The sequence below is a fragment of the Ips typographus genome, linkage group LG6 (assembly GCF_016097725.1).
Source record: "Ips typographus isolate SLU linkage group LG6, UJ_Ityp_2.0, whole genome shotgun sequence".
NCBI lineage: Eukaryota > Metazoa > Arthropoda > Insecta > Coleoptera > Curculionidae > Ips > Ips typographus.
Window position 1 is genome coordinate 1,966,151 of NC_138427.1, and position 25,585 is coordinate 1,991,735.

A 25,585-nucleotide genomic window follows, 5' to 3' on the forward strand; every position below is an offset into this window, starting at 1 on the left:
TCTATAGGGATTTTAAGTAATGCAAAAATGTCGGTCGACAAAATTAAATTTCGTCGGAAAAATGAAAGAATTAGCAATTGTAATTTTGTGTTGACACCAGAAACGAGCCTCTAATGAACTCAATTTCCGCCAGGAAAGGTGCTAAAACTCGAAAAATTCGTTTTTTTAAACCGGGGGCAAACATTAATTTGTACTCCTTGGGCCTATAGATCTACTGCCCTTAAATCGTTACAAAGGTTAACCCAAAGAGAAATAGCCACTTCCCTCTCTGGAACCAATAGTAAATTTATTGAATAGGGCTGTAGCTGTATATCAGAGCTACGAAATTGATTCCCAGCAGTTAATTGCTCCTAGCCAATCAAATGAGGAAAGTTACTAGGTTACTGCTGGTTAGTTCGGTTGTATTGATTTAAAATAACTGAACTGAAACTAATCTGTTTTGATAAATATTCATTGAGTATGAGACACGATACTGAAAATTTGATAATGTTTTCTCTAATAAATTAAATTCATACATAAACAGTACAAAAAAATGGTCTCACCCATATTCTTCTACACTATTTTTACGTGGAAAATAAGTTGAATTCTTATCCCAGAAAACAAAAATTGAGGCTCTTAACTCAATTTGGCTCAATGTATATTCGCATAGCGTCAATAACCAAGGCGATTTCTGCCCCTATATCCGTGCCAAACAATTGCATGCAGAGTATGCAATTTCGTGCACTGGAATAAGACAACAGCAAGATTAGAAAAGTGCAATCGATTGAAGATTTACAAAAAGAACAAGTCGACTGTTGATCGAACGTCTTAGAACCAGAAAATGTTGGTCTTTTTGCAACACTTCAAAATTAATTAACAAAAAGTTTGGTCAGTAAAATTTGGTAGTTAGAAATGATGAAATTGATTTTATTGATAAAATTCGCTTAAATATTTACAATAGAAAATTATGAAATTTTTTGTTTTTTTAGCCAAACTTGACAGTTAAAAAAAAGTTTGACTTAAATATTTAACATCTAAAATTATGAAATTTTTAGCGTCTTTATTATAATTTGTCAGTGCAAAATGATAAAATTGACTTTATTGATGAGATTTTAATAAAATTGATAAGTCTTATTTAATACTTTGACATCGAAAATTAGGTATAAAATTTTATGTAAGAAAAGTTTTTCTTGGGTAATTCCGCAAAAAAGAGTAAAGCAGAAAAGAACAAATATGATAACCCGGCGACACGTATTTTTGCTTGATGAAACCAATCAGCAGAAACACGTGTCGCCGGGTTATCATCCTTGGTCCTTTTGCTTCACTAATATAGCGGATGTATATTCGTTACATCCGCGTAAACATTTCTTCCATGTTTTAAAATTGTATGGTTTTCCAATGAAATTTGACAAGAAAAAATTATGAAATTGATTTATTTATTGAAATTTTGAAAAAATTAGACTTAAATATTTTTTTTGTAAAATTTCGCAGTAAAAATTGAAATTGATTGATTTTATTGATAGTAATGACAATTTGGCTTAAATATTTACCATCGAAACTTAAGAAAATTTTAGTTGCTTTCAGTTAGGGTTGATAGTAAAAATTATGAAGTTGACTATGATAAGTTTAATTTAAATATTTGACATTAAAAAGTATATTTTTTTTTTATTTTTCCAGTATTTAATATGAAATTGACTTTTTAGTAAAGTTTGACTCAAATATTTGACATTGAAAATTATTAAATTTTTTGTTTTTTTAGTCAAGTTTGACAGTTAAAACGTAAGTGATTTTTAGTAGACTGCATCAAAAGGTCTTGTGTTTTTAGTCATAAAGATCTTACTAAGTTATGAGAAAATTTGATAACTGCATATAAAAAAGCATAATTATTCATAAACCAGTTATACATGTCAAGCATTATTCAAATGACTTTTAGAATATGCCTAGTCAAAGTTTGTATTATAACTCATTTAAATTAATTTGTATTGTGTGTGTAATGTATATGTGGGAATATACCAAGTATATGCATGTAACGTGAACAAAAGTTCTCGGTTAGTTTTGCTTTATATTTTATTGTTATTATTCACAGCAAATAACAAATGTCTAGTCTTAAAGGCACAGTAAACTTTATCTTTACTACTGCTATCAAGTCGTAACGTAACACAAGCATATCAGAGCACTTAGAATTATTTAAAAGAACCCAATTGGAGTTTCCTGTACTAAAAACATCAAACTAGCAGCATTTCGAACTTTTTTCCATGTGCACGATTCCAATGCATTCCCCAGCACTTAAGTCTCCGGAAACTATTTTACTGAAGGTTTAGCGAACAGAGCCTGAATAAGGACGAAACTTTTCACTGGGAAGTGCTCCCCGGAGGCTTTTCTCTTACTTTTATTTTCCGATCTATCTGAACCGAAATTGAAGTAAGTTCATCTTCCGATAGCTGAAAGAAATCAATGCCAAATCAGGTCGTTTATCCCAAATTCAATTTCATAGATCTGCAACGCTTTTATATTTCGTTATAGTAAAAAATTTAATACGGTTTATATTTACTAGAACACTTTTCTCAATATCTCTGTCACTTTGTCAATTTTTTTGTATAAATGGTTTAGTGTATAGTGGAATATGTTGCAAATAATACTGCTTTGATGGCCATTACTTTAATTTATTATTACACTGCTAGAGTACACAGGTTTACACAATATAACAATATAAAATAACTTGTAATAAACTTAATAGCAAGCTATAGGATAACAGCACTAGGAAACATGTATCACAGATAAATCATTGATAATAATTTCAATTACTTAATAATAAACTTGAGTTTTTAAGTACTGAAATCAAACAAAACTTTCTCTAAACTCATATAAATATCTAAACATAATGTTCGATGCTTAAATTCGATTTTAAATCCTTTTTAATACACCTATAAACTTACTGTACTTTATTAGTTACTGAAATAAACTGAAACATTCAATATATTTACACACCACATTTCAATAACAATTCTACAAAATATATATTGATCCTTAGCAAGAAAACTCTAGGTTGGTCATATAATATTTACATCTATGTTTCATTGTACAGGGTGTCTCAAATTCGACTAGTAAAATGGAAATTTAACAAATAGGTTTTTTACCGAATTTGACACATTCTTTACAATACAAAAGGATTTAAGGGTAACCATAAGAATGTTTTTTGATAAGATCCGTATGGAATAGTTGCTAGTACATAATATTTACCTAACATTTAGTATATTTTGATATATCATAGGTTGTACGGACGTTTGTAGTTGTTAAAGCATCACACTGAATAAAGTTTTATCTACAGCTGATGCTGTAAAAAGCAACTTTCTACACTGTACAGTCAATAATTGGTTATTTATTTTATTAAACACCACTAAGTTTATGTATGTATATGGTAGTAAGGGAAACTAACATTTCCTATATTTACATTATCGCCTATACGTACGTTTTGCAAACTATATGGCGGTTAATTTCCCCAAAACCTTAACTATCAGTTTTAAAGCTGGACCTCGCTGTGACTGTCGTTATTTTTACAAAGTTTCCGACATTGTACTAAATTACGGACATTGAAAGCTCTACCTAAGTTGTTTTTGTTAAATGGCAGTATCTATTTACAGAAAGTAGTAATTAATAAATATTTGGTAAGGTGAAATTCCTTCAAAAATGTCTGTCCCTTTCCTTTCAGATAAAAGTAAAAAGAAGCGTTAAATCAGGTCAGACCCTAAAAGCGTGAAAATGGGCAAAGAAAATTATATAATTTACGAATTTAATTTAAATCTCTTTCGCTTCAGTTCGTGTTCATTATTCCCATTGTTTTCCGAAGAGATTCAATTTATATCGATTTGGTGGTGGTCTCAAAGGAATTCGATTAATTAAATGAGAAAAGGGTCTTTTATCAGTAAAACTTGTTATTTTTTGTATTCAAATAAATAATAGAAAATAGTTGTAAAACTCTCGACCACCATCACTTTCAAAATGTACCTGTTGGTTATATTTCTGGATAATATGTGTCCATAATTTCTGCCATTATATCAATTTTGTAAACACAAATCAACATGAGTGAATAACTACATGAAAAAAATTCAAATCCTGTTGCATCCGATATTTTCATTAATGTACAGTATTGTATAAATCTAGAAATGTTATACCTACAACTAATTGGAGTCCTCTAATGACGATAGGCTCTTGGTTGATCCCACAACTCGAAATAATCAGGGGGAGTTTGCTATTTATATCTAGCAGGTCCCAGCCATTGGCAACCGAAAATCTGGCAGAAAGCTAACACAATCACCAACAACACAATAACACCAATCAGAGAGTACACTATACACAAGTGCACTAGTGCAAACACGTATAAGGTACGATGGCACCATTTGTTGGGTTCGAACAAGGTTGGAGCGTAATCCGGGTACTTGATACGCAAGATCCAGTAGTTACCCAGACCGAACCAAGTTATTAGGATTGTAGTCAGAGCAATCTGTAACAAAAAATAGTAATTAATTATACCTATATTGCAATGCACGTAAATTTACAGTAAACCGGTTATTTACCGGTAATGTAAAGTAAAATTGTAAAAGTAAAAATCCTATTTTTTCTAGGCAAACTTTGACAGGTTTCACATTAGTCACCGATATCACGTGGTTTTTGGAGGATAATTTAGCTAGGCAGTCACGTGACTACTATTATAAATCTCAGAAACACGTTTGGTTTCAAATACTACAAGTAAACTTTTATAAATCCTGACTTTTGCAACTTTTGAGCACAGTTTGACAGCCAGGAACAAAATTGCTTGTCAAATCCACTTGGAGTGAGAAAATTACTGTTTTAAGCACATTTTTGGAATCTTCATTAAATTTTCTATCCAATAACCTAAAAAAACACTACAAAATTTGGTACAGTCAGGGAGGAAACCGGTGACAAATTTTGAAACGACAGAAACACAGTTTGAAACAACAGACAGAAACAAAATCGTCTGAAAAACCCACTTAAAGTCAGAAAATGACTATTTTAAGTAAATTTTTAAAATCTTCATTGAATTTCCTATCCAATAACCTGCAAAAGTACTTCAAAATTTGGTAATTAGCGAGAAAAGCGGTTTTAAAGTTTAAACTGCCCGAAACACAGTTTAAAAGGACAGTCATAGACAAGCTTGCCTGTAAAACTCACTTGATGTGAAAATAATACTGTTTTAAGCACATTTTTGGAATCCTCATTAAATTTTATATTAAATAACCTGAAAAACACTGGTACAGTCAGAGAAAAAAGAGGTGTCAAACTTTGAACTGCCAGAGACACAGTTTGAAAGAACAGTCATGGACAAAATCGCCTGAAAAAAAAACCAAATGAAGTGAGAACATAACAGTTTTAAGCACATTTTTGGAATCTTCATTAAATTTCCTATCCAATAACCTGCAAAAATACTACAAAATTTGGTAATTAGCGAGAAAAGCGGTTTTAAAGTTTAAACTGCCAGAAACACAGTTTAAAAGGACAGTCATAGACAAACTCGCCTGTAAAACCCACTTGAAGTGAAAATAATACTGTTTTAAGCACATTTTTGGATATCTCATTAAATTTTATGATATAAATAACCTGAAAAACACAAAAAAATTGGTACAGTCAGAGAGAAAAGAGGTGTCAAACTTTGAATTGCCAGAGACACAGTTTGAAAGAACAGTGATGCACAAAATCACCTGAAAAAAAACCACCTGAAGTGAGAACATAACAGTTTTAAGCACATTTTTGGAATCTTTATTAAATTTTATATCCAATAACCTGAAAACACTCAAAAAAATTAGTACAGTCAGGGAGAAAAGCGGTCCCAAAATTTAAACTGTTTGAAAGGACAGTCAGTGACAAAATCGTCTGTAAAACCTACTTTTAGTGGGAAAGTGAGAGTTTTAAGAGCTTTTTTGAAATCCTCATTAAATTCTCTATCCAATAACCTAAAAAAAAAACACTTTAAATTTTGTTATAGTCAGGGAGAAAAGCGGTGTCAAAATTCGAACTGCCAGAAATTCAGTATTTGTAATTGACCAGTAATTTACTATTAATTTACCGATCAAATTTTCTTGGTAAAATAAAATATTTACTCTACCAAGTTAATTACCCATCACTAATTAAATACACCATTGGCAGGTTATTGATTTTGTTCTGATTTTACCATGCATTTATTTACTCTGAAAATGAAAATAAATTTAACTTTGAGTGGCATTACAAGTTACGCAATAAAATTGCGGGATTTCAGGATTAATTAAATTTTACTATGTTTAACCATTAAACCCTGTAGACAAGGTTCATATTTAATACCTATTAAAAGTTCTTTTAAAGACTTTTTGTTACATAAGTAAACTCTTATTAAATTAACCAGAATACCATAAATTAAACTAACTCTTTAACACTTGACTACGTTAAGAACGCCAACTTTTCGCTACCATCGTTAAAAAGCGGGATTTTCGCAAATTAAACAAAAACGGTTTGTAGACTTTAGTTTACGAAAAATAAAATACGAAGCGAATGAATTCATTTTACAAAATTAGGGCCGACTGTGCTTTGAAAGTAAAAACGCTGCGATGTTTACATTCATTTCTACACGGTACAATTAGACGCCATTAAGAAGTTTTATCACAAAATTTGAATGCGTTTTGTACAGTTTAAAACCCAGAATAATTCATTCTATTGTGAAGCCCACAGTAATGGCAAGGGACGTCAATCACAACGTTCAGAAAATTATCGAATTTTTTATTATTTCGAGGGTTAAAAAGTATCTCTTTCCGCACTTGTTAGATAAATAACCATAGGCAGACTCGTTTTAATCGTCAAATTGCAAATATCGAACGGTTTACTGTTGATTCATGTGATAGAACAAACCTGATCGAAAGAGATTTAATGGAATCGAAAACGCGGATGCGTGAAATGTTAGTAACATTTTTGTACTCATAAATCATATCAAATTTCTGTTTGATTGATCAATAGCCATTAACCATAATTCTGGTACGTAACGCGACACCTGTTGGCCTAATAGGAAAAGAAGTAATATTTTAAAATTGCTAAAACTGATTTATTTTCAAATTGGCAGTAAATCTTACCGAAGCTACTTTAGCAGCAATTGATGAATGATCCGATGACGATGAATCTACGTGACGTGTGTGAAGCTGATCCCATAAACACTGTCCCATTTTGACGCTACCAATGGTACCACCCACCACCATGTAGATGGGAATGTTTGGCTCTATAGGGCAGTCTCGCAAAAATTGAATTCCTGAAAAGTTACTCATTTACAACACTCAAAACATTATTTGCTAAAGTTTTCTCTCTATTTGAACCGTCGCACCCACAAATTAATTTGTGCAATTGGAGAAACTTTGAATTTACATACAAGTAAATACTGTAATACGAACTTAATATCATAAACCGAGCCAGAATTGTTTGCCAAAACTTTACTTAGTTTATCATGTCGCTGTTCTCAAGTGGATCGTATCTAGTAATGTGTATTTACTTCGTAACTGTTTCTGAAATTTCGGGATAAATGCGGCTCTTCCTTCAAGATAAATAAATTCGCAATTTAGATAGAGCTGTCTGGAGATGGAGATGTTGGAAACTCGTCCGCGTCAAAACAGGTGAATGAATGATATTTCAGGCATAAGTTATAAAACCAACATAGTAAGTGGTCTAATAGATTTCAAAAACTATACGAAAATTGCTTTTTTTAAATTTATCAGTAAATCTCTTAAAGTAACTTAAATTACCTTTTGGAGAAACTTTCCAAGATGAAAGTTATTGATTTCTTCTTTCGCTAGACTTAGTAAATATGCAAGTTCCTTTAATCTTTAAATGCTACGTATATGATATTTATATTAAGGTCCTTTGCTGTGCATTGGAACCCTCCTGGAGCAAAAAGTAGTAAAAAAAACCATTACTATGAAGTAAGTACTAATGAAAAATTCGTTTGCAAAAGAGAGATGGGATATTTTCATTTTATAGCATACAAGGATAAAACAATGTACTACCACATAAGAACAAACTTGTTCTAGCAAGAAAACTTGCAATTTAAGATTAAAAGTATAATTTACCAACTTTATAGAAGGCAACAATTGCGGGCTATCATTGTGCTGTAAACCAAGCTCAACAGTAATAAAACAGCTCCTAAGTTCTCGCTTTAAGGCGGTTCAAACAAAGCAAACTACTTTGTAACTTTAAACTTTCTATGTCCCTGTGTTTATAGATTTATTTTGATCATCCTTTATAAAAAAGAAAACTAAGGGTGACACTCACTTTACACAAGAAGTAGATACCAGCATGCATCAAAGTTTCCATATGAACATAAATTTCATCTTGAAACTCAGTGTCAGTTGATTGAAATAGCTGAAAAATGCAACTTGTTTCGAAGTTTACAACAATGAGGTTCATTGATTGATTGAACTGCCGTGCAGTTTTCAAAAGTGCATATTGCCTGCCACTTTCTGAATTATAATATAATCGTTGGAAGCCGGCACTGACATGCAAAGCCCAAAGTTCAGGGGTCGTCTATTATGCCTGAGAACGTCCTGGCGAAAACGTTTATATGAGGAAATTGTTGTTCGTGGAGCACGAAAACAGCTCTAAGGATTTGTTTATGTTGCCGTAAAGATCCAGACCCAATGGACAATCGCTCTCTGGGAGCAACATGTCGTAAAGAAGCGAATAGAAATGTTATAAAATGTTTCTGGTTTATCTTTATTTTCTGAGTAAAACTACAGTTTTAGTGGTAGTGGGACTTACCCATTATCAGCATAATCAAGGGCATGATGGAGAGGCATGCCAATAGAATGGTTACCATAACTGTAATCAAAAACCGAGTTACGTCAATGAAATCTGCTCGAGAATCTGCTTCTTTTAGAGTACATAACGCTGCGACTAGAAACAACCAAGTCAAAAACACATACCAGTCTTATTGACGATCCTCAATGCTCGAAAGACAAAATCGCAGGTTCCAGTGGCTTCCAGATTGGCATCTTTCAACTGATACGCCACTGAACCGTAGGTGGTGAGGGTGAGACTTAGGCTGAGACCCTGACCCATCTCCCTCGAGTACTTCTGGTCTCCACACAATCGTCTCTGCTCATCTCCCGAGACCTGTGACAGCCCCACCTGTTTAAGTTTACGTCGATTTTGGAAGGGTGATTGTGAATGAAGTACTACTGTTTTACTACCGTGAAGCCACATATTCTCAGCCAAAAAGCCATAAGTTCTAAGTCTAATGTTCATTGAGGAACATGCACCTAAATAAGACTTTAGCAAAATTGTTGTGTTGCTTAAACTCCTTAATTATTCAATGTGCTCGAATCTAGAAGAAGTGAAGAATAAGCCACTAATATCCCACCTGACTCACTGAACTGCTGGCCCTTCGGGAACCGCCGCTCTCGAAACCGCTGTTCGTTCCGCCATAACCCGTATTTATATTCCCTCTGGACGTGGACCGATATGACGGAGACGAGCTTCTCCCACGGGAATCTGAAATTAAGGCCGCATTTCTCAGACCGATAAACTATACCGCAACCGATCAATTTGTATTCTAAAATGATATCGGTAGTCCGTCCCTTGGAGGTTTACAGGACAAAATAAGAACAATGTTGGTCATTGATTCGCAATCTTGAAAATTGGAAAGAAATAAGACTGCAAAGACAGGATTAATTATTAAGCTGAACATTTAAATATTTGGCGAGATTGTTACAGTAATTAAAAAAAAGAAGAAAAGTGACTTCAAAACTCACTACCGAATCAAACAAAAGACCTAAAAAGAAGAATGGGGCCCGAAATATGTAATTCCGTGTTTTGGTTTCCTCACTGAAAAATGTCTTCTTTTTCTTAATTACTGAAAAAATACCGCCAAAATCCATAATTAAACGAAAAAACACTAACCTAACCTAAGAAAAAAATTTTACCAAAAATATGTAGGTATATAACTCTATATAACTGTTTTGAGGCCATTTTTACTTCTTGTTTTTAATTACTGAATAAATAGCGCAAAAATTTATGACCTAACAAACAAGAATCTATCCTTACCTAACCTAAGAACGTTTTTAACGCCATTTTTTCTTCTGAGGTTAACTTATTGTTTTTTGTTGGTTAGGCAGTGTTTCCCTAATTAAAAAGAAGAAAAAATGGCGATAAAACACGAAGTTATATAATTTTGGAGACTTTTTGTATCTTTCGTAAAGTTAGTGTTTTTTTTTGGTTACGTTTTGTGAGTTTTGGTCAGGGATGTAAAATTTCCGGAAAAATTGGAAAATCTGAAAATCAAAAATTTATTAAGGTTTAATGTACTTTTAATCATTAAATTTAGATCTTAAGTTATTTCATTAGAATGCATGACAAATTTGGCAATGGTAATGACAAGTTTGACAGTTATACTCCCTATTCAGGAAAATTTTCTTTCAAGCATAGAGCAATTTTCCGGTAAATTTCCAAAAATGGGAATGTTTACTCGAAAATTACCGCTTTTACATCCCTGGTTAAAAAGAAGAAAAAACAACCTCAAAACAGTCAGTGTTTACGTTTTTGGCCCCATTTCTTCTTCTTAGGTTAGGTTTGTGTGTTTTGTTTAGATAAGTAGCAAAGTAAGTAGTGAGTTTTGGTGATATTTTTTCCGCAACTGAAAAAAAGAAAATTTTTTAAAAAACGTTCTTATTAATAACTAAGGCAACAAATGTATATTACTTGAACCAGACATAATGTGAATTATTGTTGTAGTTGAATATTCATGGATTGTAGTAAAGGTCATTAATTACGGTGAACTAATTAGCACGGTAAATTCAGAAATGGTTAAAGCATCTGGACCCTCTTTAAACATGACATTTATAATCAGCAAAAAGCATATTTTGAAGGAAATTAATCCAAACACAGCGGTTAAGGGTAACCATGTTCTCCTTTAGAAATAGACAATAAGTTTCAATACGAGAATTTGTTTCTTATTCTAGAAAGTGGATTAATTAATGTTAAATTATTAATAATCGTACTTGTGGGATTGTCAGCACTGGATCTTCTTTCGTTAACTGGTGGTTCTTGAAATGTCAAAGTTAAACTTCCTCTGGAACTCCTCACATCGTTGACAATAGTGTTTCGGGCAGCTATGCTTCCTCTAGGACTTCCGATTCGGATCGTACCCATTTTCCGGACCAATGCTACCTCTAGGCGTTCTTTGCTCGGTTCCATATTCACCTTAATTAAAAAAAAAAAAAACATTTCCACTAAATACTTTATACGTTAAACAAAGCCTGCAAAAGGCCTATGGTGAAGAAGGATGTTGTAAGTTTAGAGGCATTATTGTATTAATACTGGAAACTTTGTGAGGTGGGGCAAAAGACGAGTAGGTCTAATTTAATTTACCTCTGGAATAAAGCGGATAAGTAGATCTAAGATGTGGGGAGCCCTTCACCGCAAACACGGATTCAAGGGTAAATTGCTTATCCTGCTTTAAATCGATTGGGATTATATTGGACTACGATAGAGCGAAGCACAAAATGTATTTTAACAGCAAGTTCGATTAGTTATTAAGTTTTTTCTTTTAAAGTTGTTCTTTTAAGATCAATACTAAAGTATTTAATTACCTGCAATACTTCCTCGGGGACTAGTCCGGTAAGAAAATGATTCCGGAGCTATGCTCCCACGAGGACTCCTAACTGGGTCCCCTGGGGTGATACTATGCCTCGGACTGCGGTTAGCTGGCACTGGAAATATCGGAAAATCATAATTAGTTTGGAAATTGACCGCTGACCATATCGATGCTCTATTAGTATGCAGCAAAAACGATTTAAATATTAATCAGTTCTGACGAGAATGAAAACCAAAGTTTCGTCGAATGACAAGTTACATTCACATTTGAGTTCCGATGTAAGTACATAAACATGTTTTGAAAATTATGATGATGTAATTACCTTTGACAGACAATAAATATGGTGTTTATATTTAAAACTTTGATTTACCTTGCATACGAATAAAGTATGAAATTTTCAGAATAAACGTTGTATTTAAGCTGCTTTGCATACCTCAAAAATCGAACGTTGGTTCTACTTGCCTAGAATAAGAAAGTACAAGCGGGAGTGCATACATATTGCTCTAACGAGCTCTCTACTTTGTAATAAACGACAGTATTTGTGGATATAAAAATCATTTTGAGAGCCAACAGAACACGATGCAAGGAAAACTTATCCTGACTGCAGGTAGAATCAAATTGAAAATCTTCAGAGATTGATAATACAATTTTTTTGGCGCCCAATCTCATTTTGCATCGATTGAGCCGTAAATAAAATTCTTTTATGTAAAAGATCGTAGCTGTATTCAGCCTGAAAGCTTGCTGAAATCTAGGAATATTTTAGATTTAAAAACATGTAAAGTAACATTTACGTAAGTTGTTCTTCTATTCAAGTTTGACTGAAACTAACTAATATTTCTTACCATCTTCAGAGGTCCAAGATTTTCCTTCTGCAGGTTGGACGACTTGTCGTGATGACCTGGAACCATCAGGAACCAAGCTGTTCCTAGGGCTGCGATTGTAGTCTGAGATATTCAATCTGGATCCGTATACATTAGACTCAGGAGTTAAACTATGTCTAGGTGATCGGTTTTGATCTGGCACCAGACTGTTTCTGGGACTCCTGTTGTATTGTTCTGGCGTAAGACTATTTCTTGGAGACATGGTCGAATCTGGCATTAAACTACCTCGTGGACTTCGAAGATCATTGGGTACTAAGCTATGTCTTGGTGATCTAGAGCTATCAGGTACTAAACTGTTTCTGGGGCTCATTGCACTATCCGGGATCAAAGAATGACGGGGTGATCTGAATTTTTAAGCTAGAGAGTATAGATTTTGTGGACTAAATTCCACTTACCTGTTTGTTAAAACACAATCTGGATCACTGAGACATTTTCATCTTTTGTTTCCATGAGGGAAATGTCAGGGATAATGCTGTGTCTAGGGCTACGATTAAGTTCAGGTAACCCCAATCCATTTGGACGATTGCCATCTATAGGTGAAACCGCTATACTAGCCCTACGTCCTGAAATAATACATTTTTAAATATCTACTAGTATTTTAATTAGTTTGTCTGCAAGAAGAGAACAAATTGATTTTACTTATCAATTTTCAAAAAAGTGGATTTGACGAAAGAAAAACTACGTAAGAATAAGTAATTATGTTAGTTTTACACGTGCCAGCAACCAGGAAACCAAACAATGTGATAAAGATAATAGAATATTTGAACAAACTTTCGGACAAAGTAGATAAACATTGTTCAAACCTTCATTATAATACACTGACTATGTAAGAAACAAAATATTATGTCTGAACACTGTTTAGTTCTCATTACAGTAAAAAGCTTCGAATCATTATACTAAGATGTTTGTTTATTTACTAACGTATTTCATTTCACTTTGTGTTGGTATTACGTATAACAATTCCAACTGGTTCTTATGGAAATGCCATTTAATATCCATTAAGTCAACTTTTATGTACATTGTTGCAGCTGAATATTGTTCGTGAAACAGACAATGTCGGCTATTAAATTAAAAACCCCGCTTTCGGTGACAAAACTGACTGGATTATTAACGGGACAGAGAGGAATTTCCGTTGGTTAAAGCTTTTTTTTATCTGGTGGCATAGCAGAGCTATTTATTATTTAATTGTTGTTCTGGGATCGTGATAGAATATGTGCAACACAATTTGTATACATCACTTATCTGTTGTTGTTATAATAAAACATTTTCTAGTGGAACACATTTTTATACAATTAATGGTTTAATCTGATAATGATTGGTTTGTTAAAACCAGTTTAGTCTTTTGTTTTTCTTGTAGGAATTATTACAATATGATTCTGAAAAAAAAAGAGCAAAATGTAAATAATTTGGTAATATGTAAAGTAGGGAAAATTGAGTTCTGTGTTACTTTAGAACTAAGTTAGGACCACTTTTGGAATAGTTCTTTAATGTTATCATTGATTGTTTATAGCCAATTTTACTTAGAAACAAGCGACTGTATAAAATACGTAAATCAAACCATAAAAAAGTAAATAAACATATTCTTTTACAAGATGTAAAGTCTGCAGAATTATTTCGACAAATTGTTCAAGGTGTTCACACACGACAGTATTATGCATATAAAACGAAAGTTGCTGCAGTGTCGCAGCTGGAAATTGCAATTTACTGTAATATTTTATTCAGAAGACTTCTCTGACACAATAGATAAAAGGAAATGTTGTGCTTTCCCTTATCTTGAGTCGTTTCACAAAGACAATTATTACACTCTGCGCAAAAAGGTTATTGTTGAATGAGTGAAAGAAAACGTTAACCTAATTTTCCCGAATGATTTGAAAAATAGTATTTCAGGCAATAAGGACAAGGAAAGCATTTTTGGACGATGCAATGATGAAAATTGATGGTCAAGCTGAGGTTAGCAACCCTCAGTCCAATAAAGAATAGTTCTATATCGTCAATAATACACAGAATACAGATAATCAACGAGTTGCCTAGCACCGCCATTTGTTACAAACTGTTTTTAATCAATATTTTCCGTTGAGTTTTCTTTGAAAAAATCCAAGCAAAAAAAAGTGTTATTAGTGAAGCCAGGTTAAGTCAGTCACCTCCGAAATCCTAAAGGCTATAGTGTGAAATTCCTGGAACTTCAATCAGTCAACCTTATGTGGCTTTGAAAATGACGCACTTTGATGATGAAATTCTCCACACAACTTTGTGGCAAAAACCCAACGTAAAGGCTTACGTAAAACGTTAACAAAACACTAAGAATTTTCTATGAAGGCAGAATAGTTATTGTATGTATAGCATTAAAAATAAAATGATTACTTATTTTCTAAACTAAAAAACAACATACCTGGGCTGGTCGCTGCTGACCTGGTACCACCCGATGGACGACTAATCTGTGCAGGAGAAGACGCTGCCGACCTGGAGGCTCTTCTTCGTCTAGAAGATGTAGTCCGGCTCAACATCTCCAGCTATTGACAACTTCTTAATCGTTGACACTCAAGCGCAGTTTCATAATTTCCTTTGTTATGTCGAGAGTGCGAGGGTGCTGAAAAAATAATCAAATTATAACTTCAAAACCAACACATGAGCAAAGTTGTTTAAAACAAATTTTCATCGAAGTGAAAGCAGATGCCACCTAGATTCAGGCGTGCCAATTCTAGCGAGAAACAATAACAAAACTTTGGAAAATGTCAGCACCGAACTAGAATGAATGATAAATTTGAATGCAATTATATACGACGAAACTCAGTTGCTAATACTTCCGCGAACGGTGGATTTCAGTAACTATACTAAACACATAATAGTAAAATGTTGAAATTTTAGACACTTTAGCAAATATAGCTTGTCTACTGTTTCCTTCACAATCCCCAAAAGGCACAGTGCTTAAATATTCCCTAAAATATAGGCAGAAATTTAATAAAACCGTCTCATAAAAATTCCCGCCTTTTCTTTCTTTGTTTCTTAGCGTTTGTTGTGTAACTCACCTCATAAATATCAAACAATTCCTAACGTATTCGAAATTGAGTTTAGGTTTCTACTGCTTAGAACAACAGAAAAACGAAAAGGTTTTTTTTATGTATTTCAATATCTAAAACTATGTTTTTTTGTGACGCAATCTGCCCCAAAAACAATGTTTTGCTTTCTGTTATATGTCTTGATTAGAAAACGCGCCCTAAGGCTATCAAGGGAGGCTTAAATAGATTTATTAGGTGGCTGAACAACTCAGATACAGTAAACCAACGTCTGTTTGTGTGGGGGCGTTTTTAGATGCCGCTTAATTAAGTTGCGGGTCAGTTTAAAAATGCTGCATTAATCACTTTTTCCAGCTGCACGTACCAAAAGTAAAGTAAGATAACCAGCGAGATGGATTGACGAGAGAGTTAGCCACACTGGGTTTAATTACATTTTCAAATTTACTTCCACCACTGGTGGAAAGTAATTAACACTCCTCAGGCACCTTTTAACTTATACTGTTATTACCTAGTTTTCCGGGTAAAGTATGAATGGGCCATAATTCACAAAGAATCTGAAGGAATAAGTTCTGATGAATGTGGTACAAAATTTCTTACTTTTCTAGATATTTTGCTCTAATTAAATAAGTTAATAATACTACTTTCATATTAACACATCAAATGTGTGTCATAAACAAGTGAGTTATGAATAATACGAGTATGCACAGACCCGAATCTTTTTTATGTTATTACAATTGATGTTAATATTTGATGAATTCTTAGAACAACGATAAAAAATTTCATTTTTTAGACACCCTAACTGTCTGAAAATCTAAAGTTTAACTTCCTCACGACATAAAGTAGCCATTTTACAAATTAACGTTAATCTAAAGTTTGAAATTTACTGTTACTGTCAGTTTGAAATTGCAAACTTAATTTGAAACTAAAATAGACGGTAGCTAACTTGAAATTTTGACACTGCGTTGTAGTTAGTAATACTTTATGAATGTTGCCTTTGAGTGAAGTAGTGAATTATGTATGGAAAACTGCTTATCGATTTGCAGTTACGGAGTATAAGACAACGGAAGAAAAAGTGTGCTATAATACTCAATTTCTCAGTAATGTTTTCGTTTTTAGATTTAGATTATTGTTATTTCTCTCTAGCTTAATAAACTAAATTTTCAGTGGTTTTCATTTTCTTGTATTGCTTTGACCCACTCATTTTAACAAAATCACGAATTTTATAAATTGTAAACTTACCTGTTTAGATTTTTGTGTCATAATCGTCATTTGATACCACAGACGATGATTAATCTGAAAATAAATATTTTTAATAATTCCAATTATTTAAAATACAAAATAACAAAAGTATTTAAAATTCGCATCCCAATTTAGTCTGAATATTTTAAGTATGCCAATCACGCTTTCGTAAAGTATCCGGAATCCATCCCTTTAATCGTGCATCCCTGGCTGGAAAAAATGCCATGAAGAGAATGCAAAGTATTCTTGTCAGAAAAGAACGTTTCGACGCTAATAATGATTTATTTTTTGAGCACATATTGCCACTGAACTTTAAGTGTGTTAGACAATTACTATAAATCAAGTCTCGTAGCGAGAACTCTACTTTGATGGATTAAAGAACACTTGTTCTTGAAACCTCCAATATTAATGTTATCGCAAACAGATTGCCTCCAACTTTATGGCGTTATTAAATCGCTATTTTTGATTTCGACACTTCCTGTGGAATTAATCTATCAACTTTCGACGTTAGCGGTATCACCTGTCACAAAATCAAATTTATTCCCGTTCAACAGAAGGAGTTCTATAACTTTTTACATTTAACCAGGAATTATGTGTTTTGATTTGAAACCTTGGAGGGACGTTCGCTAATTAAAATTAGTCTCTTTTACTTTACTAATTGGGAAACTTTTTTCACACAAAGCCGCGCTAATGAAATCCGATGCCGCAAACTCTACATTCACGATTCCCTCTTAACGGTTTTAATGCAGCATAAAACACTACAAAATTAAGGAAAATTATGCACTGCATACGAATTTGTGCCAAGAAAGTTGCAATTTTGCATAAAAAGATAATTATATGCCAAACATTTTCTTGCATAAATTAACGCTTTGCTGTTATACGTTTTCAGGTTGACTTAAGCTAAATTTTGATTAGATTAGAACACATTATTAGTTTATCAGAAATCATTTACAGCATTTGGCGTATTTTAATTACCAGAAAATTGCGACATCCCTAAATCCATCGATTAATAATTTAAGCTAGAGCCCCAAAATGACAATAATTAAAGTTGGGCTGGAAGTCGGCCAGGAAATAGCTAAAGAACGGAATTAGATTTATTGGTATCACGAAACGGGGATTTTAATGAACAGACCACTACGAGTAATTGATGACTGTATGGAATATACCGAATTTCAGTGTGTAAGATTAAAGACAATTCGAGCAAACTGTGTGGACTGTTTATATTCAGTTGAACACAACAGAGAACTATATTATTACATTGAAACAACAGTAAATTGCAGAGAGAGTTTATTAGACATTTTGTCTAACCATTTAAAATCATGCTTAACCTGACCTAAACTGAAAACTGTATGAAAGAGTACTTTAGTGTAATTCCACTAGTTTGCCAAAATATTTTGAACAGTTTGATAAAAGTTCCAATAATGCAAATCTAATTAAAGTGGATTAACTCAACTAAATTACTAATAATACTTTGAATGCTTTAGTATTTTATTAAATCAAGCACTATATTCTGTCTAAACTAATTTACAATATTTAACATAAGGCAGAATTGTGCTTGATTTAACACTATAGTTTCAAATCGGAGCAAAATCTTCTTTGATGCAGAATTTTTCAATCAACAGCAATCAAAATTATGCTTAACCTGACCAGAACCTGAAAAGACCAGAACAAAAATGTAACTGCAATCGTTCCTAAACTTTTACTTTGCAAGAAACATAAAAGCAAGACTAAAAATTGCAATTATGATATTATCATTTATATAATAGTATTTATGGATTAACACGGTGTTTAACACAAAAGCCTTCCACAATTTACCAAATTAACCTGACGCCTTATAAAGTGTAACTCCCCCTTTAACGACATTCATCAATTTACCATATAATCAACCGTATAACAAAATACACACCACAAAATATACGACCATAAAGTAGTAAATTGCGAGTCCTTTGCAATCAACCTGAGGTAGCTATTACTACCTAATACTCCCAGTAATTTTAACCCCAACTTACGACATTATAATGAGAACTTCCTGGAATATTGACACAAATAGGGTTTTGGAAATATCACACAAAATACTAAAACTTAATAGAAAACATTACGTCTGTATCATTATTGGTAAATAGACTGTAATTAGCAAAAGCATAGGAAAACAATCAACCAAAGTTACATCCTATACATGGGTAACCATTTCTGCATTATGAAACAAAACAATAGTATTTCAAATTAAAGATTTAATTTCCTTTACAATGGCAGTAGCACCCAGTTTAATTATCGGTAATAATCAATACATTGTGTGACATAACTTTGGGAAATTATTAATTCCCAGATTTGGTGTAAAATCATTATCCTGGGACTCTCGATATCAAACGGATGGTTTAACCATCCCTGTAACTCCACCAGAAATGGCGGGTTGGTGAAACAATGTGTGAAGTGCGATATAATTAAACTTTGGCAAAGTTGGGCAAATGTGGACAGTCTGAACGACGATTAGTTTAGTGGCAGGATTTTGAATTTAGGACGGTTAAACTTTAGCCTTCCATTTGAAAGGTCAACTTCAGGCTGTGTAATCTTAAACAGATTAAAATAGTTGAAAAAAATAATTTTGTAAATGACTGCAAAAGCTTAAAAGTTGTGATTTTTGTGAACAGAATCACAGCCTTGTTTGTAGTTTGTGATTGGACAAGAAAAAGCATTTTTTTTCTTAAATTATGATCAAACTATTTTTTCCAAGAAATAAATACTTAGACATTCGACAGTTTTGTCTAATTACTTAAGTATATTAAATTAAATTTCTATAGAAGCATATTACACCTACAAAACAATTTTCTTCAAATATCTAGTTATTGAACTTTCCACTTAAAAAGCTCAAAGCAAGAAAACTCATAAATCATATTAAAACGTTCGGTGTGAAATTAAACATTCAGAAAAGTTTAAACCAATTAAAAGTTTATATTTAAGTTATATGTATTGATTGTAAAACTGTTAATAAAATACAAGTAAAGTGACGATTGTTTATGACAGTTCTCTATTTTACATGCAAGTTATTTGCCTGTATCTCTATACAAAACAAAACAAAATAATCAAAAACGTCTGCTTCAATAGTCTTGAAAAATTGTGAACTGGGGTTTCGTCGTGTTTCCCATATAATTTTTCAAGGGTGTTGTGTTCTTTGATCGATAACCTTGTATTGCACGTGTCCTTTGGGACACCCACATCACCTGCCATTTTCTGGATTTCAATCAGCAAATACACGAAGCTACCGAATTTTCTACTCACATACACGACTAGTTTCATGTTGTTCTCCAAGGAAAATAAAACCTTTCAACGTATTATGGATACTAAAAATGTAGGCGTTCCTCTCTAGTTTTCCTGGATGGCGGTATCGATTCATCCTAACCTAAGTTATAATTAGAACGTGACAGGGCAATCATCTCCAAGCCTAATTAGCTGTTCGATTGATGAGGGGCGCGAAAATATTAAGGTCAATTAACCATCAGTATTACTAGTAAATCAACAAGAACGGTTAGTTTCGAACTTGACGGGATTTAAGGCTTTTTCTTTTTTAAAACAGCCACTTTCTTGATACTAGCTAGAGAAATAAAACCTTATCGGGTTTACGCAGAAAATCGTGTAGGAGTCGATCAAATGTTATTTCTACCCTTAATACCAAAGGAAATTTATGATTAAGGGTTGTTATAAGACTCTCGTCAATATCCCAAAGGATGTGATATGTGAACAATATGAATGGAGATTTCACCTATAATTTACTTTCAGTTTCACTCAAGAAGACTTTAGAGACACATCTTGTATTACTTTATATTAATTATTAAATAATAAAAAAGGTATTGATTTTCTTAGATAACTACTATTAAATCAGGTAGTAGAAAAGGCAATATTTTATATCACTATAAAAATCTTTTTTACGGCATTGCTTTCTAGAAATTTAAATTAACCGTAACTCCATTTACAGAACAGCTCACTTTTCAAAACGAGCGCCGCTCACTCTCAAAATTTCCATAAGTTTTATAAACTCGAGGTAAACCAGCCATGAAGTTTCGGTGAAACCTCAAATAAATTTCTGCACAACACTTTGGGGTATTTTTGCCTGGAAGCGTCGGCCCTAAAAAGCGCTTACAACTCGCCTTCAAAAAATCTTTAAATTATTCAACCATAAAAGTGAATTCCGCGCTGAAATGAGCATTGAAAAAGTGCAGTTTGTCGAGATTTTATATAAGTTATAATTGATAGTGTCTGTTTATTAATAGGTGAAAGTTGATGGTTCCAAACAGTTCCTATCGCACCAAGTTCTAAAATGCAAACATACGACTAGTTTCCTGGAGGGTATTTACAACTGAAACGGTATCAAATTTTCAGCTTTAACTTGTACGGAGCCAATTTCCTCTTTGTAGAAAGAAACAAGTAATAAAAAAAGTTTCAAAACTTGGAGATGGGTTAGTTAACTTTCATCACATTTCAATATTCGCGAGTAAACTATACTCGTTATTTGAATTTCGTTAGATTTCTCCTTTACGAAGGCGCACTGCGTACATACTGAAAGTTTGTATCGTTGGTTTAATTGGAGTGCATTTAAGTACGTCGTTGGTTTTTGATGTCGAACTTATTATGGAGTTTAATTTATATATACAGGGTGATTCCAAAGTTGGTGCTTTCCTTTCACCTGCGAATAGGGCTTTAAATTTTCCAAAAAACAACAATTTTTTGCGTTTACCAGTGGCGCGCGTATAATTTTTTAAAAACATTTTCGAAAAAAAATATTACCCTATTAAATTCCTTGTTCAATTCTAAAAACCCCTTTTATTAATTTTTTATTTTTTGCTACGACGCACCGCTTTCGAGTAAAAAAATAAAAACCATCTTAAAGCGTGCCTAAAATTAAATGCTGTTTTAATTTAAAATGTCAAATTATTAAAACTTAGTTCAAAGGCGGCTGAAATCTTTTGTTTACGTTTATGTCTGATAATAAAGAATAACCTGTAGTTAGTTAAAATTAAATTTAAGTGATTTTTTATTTTGTTTTTTTTCAGTAAAATTTTGACACCCTGTATCTTCGTTATTGTTCATATTTCGAAAAAGCGTCAAAGGAAAAAAAATACTTATTTTTTGAAGCCCTATTCGTAGGTGAAAGGAAAGCACCAACTTTGGAATCACCCTGTATATATACAATCTTTATTCTCAAAGAATAGACTATCCACCAATTGGTCTTTCTGCCCGTGTTACAATTACATAGAGAAAGAAAATTAACAGTAATATTTACAAAAAAAAAAAATCAAATTTTAATTTACAGTTAAAATCTAAGTTGTTCCAATAGGGTGCAGGAGAGAAAGGAAAATCGGTATTGTCTCGTTTGCCTTCTTAGACCAAGAGGGTCAAGTATAGTCCAGTTGTTAGGGTTGTTTTTCTATTTAGTTTGAATTTATCAGTCTTTCTGAAATTTTTGTCATTTATGTGCGTTCATAAAGGAGTTCGTTGGATGGATTATGTAAAGGGTTATTGGGATGTCTAATTTATGTAATTAGTCTTAGTGCAATTTGTTCAGTGGTCTGTATGTATTGTTTGGTTTGGATGGATTTATAAATTGTCGTGGCTGTTTTAGTACTTATTCCTTTGTCTTTGTACGTTAGTGATCTAAAGTGTTTTGTCCTTCTGATAATTTCAGTTCTAATGTTTCGTAAATTTTAATTTTTTGTCAATAGTCACTCCCAGATATTTTATGTCGTTTTTGGGTTCCGTAATGTGGCCGTTAGCTGTAATGGTGAGTTTATATTGATTTTATGATTAAACAAAATAAGTTGATTTTTAGTGGCATTTGGTGTCAGTCGCCACTTATAAAACCATGTCATTATATTTTATGTTTGTCAGATTCTGAAGTCTTTCTACAGCTTTTGAGGTAGTTTTGTCATGTACGACAAGTGCAGTATCGTCCGCGTAATATGTAAGATGTTTTGTCAATATAATTTTTGTCTTGAAAATGATGATTGTAAATGTCGTGGCAGTATATGTTATAAAGAAGTGAGGAGCCTTGAGGAAGCCCTTGCTCGGGAGAGAAAGAATAGTATTGATGCGGACTTGTAGTTGTCTATTTTGTAGTAGGTTTTTAATATTGTAAGGGAGGTATTTTGCTAATTGAAGTTGATGCAGTTCATATAATTTTGATTTATATTTATTATACCCTGATGCTTGACAAGTTTACATTTGATTGGGTTGGAATGTACTATCATAAATACTCTGTGTAAAAAAGTGTACAATACCTACAACCTACAAACATAAAGTCATTCAAAATTTAGTTTTGGTTACAAACTAGAATATAAATTCAGCACTTAACTTGGATAAGTTGACTCGTCGAATTTAAAGCTCCAAGAAAACTCGTTTCAGAAAAAAATGGGAAAGGTAACAAAAGCTGGAAGGGTGCTTTCAATCTTTATCAAACAGCAGTCTGAAACTTACTTCAGAAGCGAAAAAACTGGAGTGTTTTAAACGCCCGAATAACTCTCAAGTTTGTATTTAAGATTAAAAGTGTTTTAATCTGTAAAGTCTTGAGAATTGAAGCGTCTGCATAAAATATGTTGATGACAAAGAAAACATTCATAAACTGGTGAGTTTTCATCTTTTCAGAAAAACGGAAATTCACAGCAGAATCAGACAAGGTTAATTCCTATCGATCCCAGGGACTACGATATAATCTTTAACTTAACTCAGTCACGAAATACTACTATATCGTGCCCCCAGTAACTAGATAGCGGTCTATATCTGTAGTTAACGTTTTATTGATTAAATTTAAATATGGGGAATAATTATTTTGGAAATTATTTTCCTTGCTCCGTTCGAACATATTTGTGCCTGACCGTGGATTTATTACGTTTTCACCCTTGACCTTTTGCTATCTAGGTATAAGTAGAACTGATCCGTGAACAGGAATGACCTTAGGTTATTATTTTTGAAAAAACTCGTCCAGTAATTGGAAAGTTTCCATTAACTAGGTTTTAGAGAAGAGAGGCAGTTTTTGCTCATAAAAAGTCGCTCCTGCTTTTCAACACATTTGATGAACAAAAATATTTTCTCAGTTGAATAATTGAACTTATATCGATTGGTAGTTAAACCTTGCCAATGCTCGTAAAATACATACGAAAAACAAACGAAAAAAGGTGATTCCTGAAGTGTTCAAATCAATTTAATACTGTCTTTCTCATCACTCAATAAAGAAAGTATTTATTAAAGTAGTAATTGTGTTAACTATCATAAACCACCATTTGTCATTGTTTACTCACAACAATGACAACTAATCAAAAAGGAAAAATTACAGTTTCGGAAACATTTCCGTTAGCGTTAAATTGCCAAAATATTGTGGTTTTGATTGTTTCCTCCAATTATATCGATAATGACTATTTCCCTAGGCACGTTGTAGAACTTTTCAAAAGCGTATCAGCTTTGTGCTGGCCTCGTGCTAAAACGCCCACAAATTTACATTATTGAATCCTGAATCTCATTATGGGTAAATTAAACGATTTCATCAAATAGTGAATGCGAAATCATATTTTCAAAAGAGAAGCCCAGGAATGACTGAGGCTGAATGAGGTTCTTTGTGATGATTTGGATTATCATTTATTTCATTTAATTGAGCTGGATGAAGGATATTTATTTTATTGAGTAGGTGCTTTCCTTCCTGACAATCCAACGTATTTATGTTATAGAAAGAAATTAATTACATCCGGATAGCCAATTTCAAGCCCCTTTCAAAAATTTGAAAACACACCAATACAAGATTTTTCCGGCTTTAAAAAAAAGCATTTTTGGGATATGTTTATACGAAGTGTTTCTCTTATTTCTCTGGTTTTTCTCTAAATGACCACATTTTCCACATATTGACCAGTAATCATTGAAAATTTCAATATTTGGAAGGCTGTGCCAGGCAAACGATTGAAGATACAGCAAAACAGTTTGCATATTTCTTACTTAATTTGGTTATTTTGAAATTATTTAAATTAGCATTATATGACAAATATTTAAAAAAGTAAGATAAGAAGATGCAAACCGTTTTGCTGGTAGAGCCTTACAGCCCTTCAAATATTGAAAATTACAATAATTTATCAGTATCTCGAGCATCACAGACCAAAAATGTGTTTTTTTCGTAAATCCTGTATTTTAAATTTATTCTACATTATTATTATTCTATTTTTAGATGTATGTAGCTATATTACTGAATAATATTAGTGTTTCAAACTTATATTTTTTTTTTCTAAACACAGACGACGTCTTTTCTTAGTTGCTTACTTGGTACATAGTCAATAATGACTTACAAGGTTTCGAAATTTTCTAGCTTGAACAAATAATATAAGAAAAACCTTAAAAACTATAAATTACCTTTTTTTAATTAATAAATCTTACACTAAACTGATCAAAGTTTAATCACACAAAGTTCCAACACGGAGCGCGATCGCGGTAATTTTCCGGCCAACAGTAGAGAATGTTTTCGATTTTCCGGTCTCTACAACCCGCGGGCTTCGAAACAACTGTCGAAAGCTCGGAAGCGTCGTTTTTCGTTTTCGACGTCGTCGTCACCTGGTCAACGGCAAAGACGCCTGCGGGTGGCGTCTTTGTGCGCGCCACCACGACCTGGAGCATCAGCAACCCCCCGAAAAGGTCAAGACAAAAAAAATTGTTTGTGTTTTGAAACTCAATATTTGGCAGTTTTCACTCGATTTATTTCAGAAGTATGAGACTAGTGTTTCGGCAAAGATTGAAAAACTTTTCACTTTATTTTTTTGTCTCAAGTTGTTATTTCGACACCTGAATTAAAGGCGTTAAAAAAAAAAAAGATTTTTACTGTGTCTCCCTTT

At 32.8% G+C, this 25,585-nt stretch overlaps 1 pseudogene across 1 annotated transcript; it reads right to left on the reverse strand.

Annotated features, from left to right (window-relative positions):
- Positions 1-2,627: 2,627 nt before the first annotated feature.
- On the reverse strand, positions 2,628-25,255 carry LOC145730591 (uncharacterized; annotated as a pseudogene). The gene is made up of 12 exons (XR_014178648.1): positions 25,110-25,255; positions 16,731-16,784; positions 14,867-15,064; positions 12,869-13,040; positions 12,439-12,821; positions 11,592-11,711; positions 11,001-11,202; positions 9,365-9,495; positions 8,928-9,117; positions 8,764-8,823; positions 7,092-7,264; positions 2,628-4,480 (listed from the first exon to the last, which is right to left on the reverse strand). The product of XR_014178648.1 is annotated as an uncharacterized LOC145730591 (transcript).
- Positions 25,256-25,585: the final 330 nt, after the last annotated feature.